The 3,676-nt window shown below is 40.8% G+C and overlaps 1 non-coding gene across 1 annotated transcript; it reads right to left on the bottom strand.

Annotated features, from left to right (window-relative positions):
• Positions 1-847: 847 nt before the first annotated feature.
• On the bottom strand, positions 848-954 carry LOC115872414. Its single transcript, XR_004047820.1, has one exon. It is a non-coding gene; the product is annotated as a U6 spliceosomal RNA (small nuclear RNA).
• Positions 955-3,676: the final 2,722 nt, after the last annotated feature.

Raw genomic sequence — 3,676 nt, 5'->3', positions numbered from 1 at the left:
TAAGCCATTGTAACAATTATTATCCCTATGCATATACTCTTTCTGTGCTTCACAAACTGGTAGGCCCAACAGTACCAATAAAAGGCAACACTAAAAAATTAATGGCAATTATAAAATAATAATATAAAGATAAAAATACAAATAATGAGTAAGAAAGAAAAATCCACAATCAATATTTTAAAAGCTAGGGAAAAACTTTTAGTTGTGGAACAAGCAAGAAATACTTGATCCTCGATCAAATTCAGGTTGAGTCAAGAGGGAGGTCAACTGACCAAGTGTCAAATTATACCATATTTGGCCTGCCATAATCAAGTTTACAACTATCTCTGTCTGATAGTTGTAAATAGTCCATCTCTGCCTGGGACCAGAAGGGATCTGCCAGAGACTCTAGCTACATACTCTGCAGATGGAATTTATGTTCCTACTGTCCTCCATCTCCTTCTACAAACTGGGTGTTCATAATTTAAACCCATACTTTTCCCTTTGTCATATTTGGATCTTGTTATTGTCATCTTTGGATCACACAGGCTGGTATGCTTCTGCCCTGTGAATTTAGTTGACGTCTCACTTAGATGGCTGCTTGTTTGAATGCAGCCTTTAAGACCCCAGACACTATTCCAATTGACAGCTTGGCACCATATACTTTCTTCACTGTACTTTGCTATAGCACCCTTATGTTCAGTGATCATTTCATGAAAGTGATTATTGAGCAGAGCCATGTTATGAGAACAAACTGTTCTTAGATTAGGGCTAGAGTTAAGTGGGAGCCCAGACTCCATCTGCCTGTCCACGGGTCATACAGGACTCTGGTTTACTTTGGCAGTTGTATTACAACAAAAACAAAAATAATAATATGGAACACTTCATGAATTTGCGTGTCATCCTTATGCAGGGGCCATACTAATCTTCTCCTTATCATTCCAATTTTAGTATTTGTGCTGCCGAAGTGAGCATGAGGAAGCTTTCTGCTCCCACCAAGGGTTGCAGTTTCAGAAACCCACACAGACAGTTCTATCCTGTCCTACAGGGCTTTTGTGAGTTGGAATGAACTCAATGACAGTGAATTTGGTTTTGGTCCTGCACCTCCCATGCTCCTTCTGTGATGGCTCATTTTACACCCAACAGGGTGGTAATGTCAATTATCCTTGCCAACGACTGCTTACAGCTGAATCATATAATCCAATCAGTATCTTCCCTGATCACCCCACTTGTAACTCCCACACAGAGCCCCTTTACTTTTAACGGAGTAGAGGCTTGGAGGGAATGAGGAATTAATGATGGGGAAGTGCCAGAAAGAATCTAGTCATGTGAATGCTTAAGATGGTACTAAACCAAAAACTCAAATTAGAGCTGGTGGTTTTCAACTGCTGGCCTCTGATTAGTAGCCCAACTCATACCCACTATACCACCAGGACTCTGCTAGGCACTAAAAACCCTACCAAACCCCACACCATTGTTATTGAGTTAATGCCAACTCATAGAGTCTCATAAGACATCGCAGAACCACACTGCACAGTTTCCTTGGCTATAAATCTTCACAGGAGAAGCAGACGGACACAGCTTCCATTGCAGCGTGGTTGGTGGGCTCTAACTGCCAATTTTCCACTTAGGAGCCAAATGCTTAATCACCGTGCCACCAGGACTCCCTGCCAGGCACTAACTTATACAAGTAGAAGATTTTGGGTGTGTAACAGGAGCTTACAATTCAGTTCAGGAGATGGGGTACCTCAAGCAGTTAGGTAGCAATGGATTAAGAGCTGAACTGTTCATAGATAAGTCAGATTTTCAAATCCATGAGCAGTTCCTTGGGAGAAAGATGAAGCTTCCTGTTCCCATGTAAGATTTAAAGATGCGGTGTTGAAGGGATCAGGTATCAGACATCAAAGAACAAAAAATCAAATCATTGTAAGTGAGGGGGAGTGCAGATTGGGGACCCAAGACCCATCTTTAGGCAACTGGGCATCCCCTTACAGAAGGGTCATGGGGAGGAGATGAGCCAGTCAGGGTGCAGGGTAGCAACAATGAAACATACAACTTTCCTCTAGTTCCTAAATGCTTCCCCCCCCTACCCCCACTATCATGATCCCAATTCTACCTTACAAATCTGGCTAGACCAGATGATGTACACTGGTACAGATAGGAACTGGAAGCACAGGGAATCCAGGATGGATGATCCCCTCAGGACCAGTGGTGAGAGTGGCAATACCGGCACTCTATGTGCTTGAATTTACAGATTCAACTTGTGTCCCATAATGTCATCTATCTTTGTGTATATGCCATGTGGACTTTAAAAGAATGTGCTTTTTTTTTTTTTTTGCATTTGGATGGAGAGTTCTAAAAATATCTATCAGGTCAAGTTGCCTAATTGTAATGTTTAGATCTGTAGCCTCCTTGTTAAGCTTCTTTCCTCATGATCTATCATTCTTGTACAGTGGTGTATTAAAGTCACCTAATATAATTGTTGAGCCTGTGACTTCTTTCTTAATCTTTTGGAGCATTTGATTGATGACTTTCTCAGGTCTCTCGTTGGGCGCATGTATATTTATTATGCTCACTGGTTCTTGGTCTACTATTCCCTTGAGCATTATATAGTGCCCCTCCTTATCTCTTGTTATGGCTTGCACCTTGAGATCAATTTTGTCTGAGATTAGGAAGGATTGCAACCCAGCTTTTTTTTAATTGCCATTTGCTTGGTATATTTTTGTCCAGTCTTTGATTCTCAGCCTATTTTTTGTCTGTAATCCTAATATGTGTCTCCTATAGGCAGCAGATCAACAGGTTGTGTTTTCTAAGGCAGTCTCTAGCCTTTGCCTTTTAAGACCTGAGTTTATTCCATTGATAATTCAGGGTTATTATATCCACCTGTGGACTCTGTGATGTCATATTATACATTTTGTGTTCGGTGTTTTCCTGCCTTGCTTTCTTATCAGTGTGTTGTGCGAGTGCACGTGCATGCACATGAGCACATGTGCGTGTATGTCTCATTCTGGCCTTCTTTCCACCATTGAGCCAATGCTATCTTGGGAGTTGTTTTCTCTTTGTTGCCCTCTGATTGGTGTTGTTCTCTGTGATGGTCTCTTATTTGTGCTTGGTGAGTGTTGTTCTACTACCCATACTGGGTTGGCAAGGATCCTTTGTAGGGCTGGACTTCTTTTAAAGTATTCTTTGAGTTTTTCTTTGTCTGGGAAGACTCTTACTTCTCCACCTATCTTGATAGGCAATTTGACTGGATAAAGTATTTTGGGGTTTGTGTGATTTTCCTTCAATTTTTGGAATATGTTACTTTGCTCTCTCCTCTCCTCATAGTGTCCACTGATAGGTCTGAGCATATTCTTATTTGAGTGCCTTTATAGGTGATTGCGTTTTTTTTCCCTTGCTGCTCTTATGATTTTCTCCTTTTCCTCAAAGTCTGATAATTTAACTATTATATGCCTTGGTGACATTTTTTGATTCGGTCTAGCTGGTGTTCTTTTGGCCTCCTGAATAGTTGCCTGGTTTTCATTCATTAAGCTGGGGAAATTTTCTCTAAGAATTCCCTTGCTATTTTTGCCATTGTCTTCTTCGTTGTGTCTTGTTTTGGTAGTTCGATTATTCTAATGTTATTCCTCTTCATAGCATCAGGCATGGTTCTCAGGTTTTCTTCAGCTTCTCTGATTATCTTATTCGATTGCTTTTC

The sequence above is a fragment of the Echinops telfairi genome, unplaced genomic scaffold, assembly GCF_000313985.2.
Source record: "Echinops telfairi isolate 266 unplaced genomic scaffold, ASM31398v2 ScPeMD7_7424;HRSCAF=8462, whole genome shotgun sequence".
In the NCBI taxonomy this organism is placed as follows: domain Eukaryota; kingdom Metazoa; phylum Chordata; class Mammalia; order Afrosoricida; family Tenrecidae; genus Echinops; species Echinops telfairi.
Note: the sequence above shows the minus strand (reverse complement) of the source record. Positions and strands in the feature narration are given on the sequence as shown.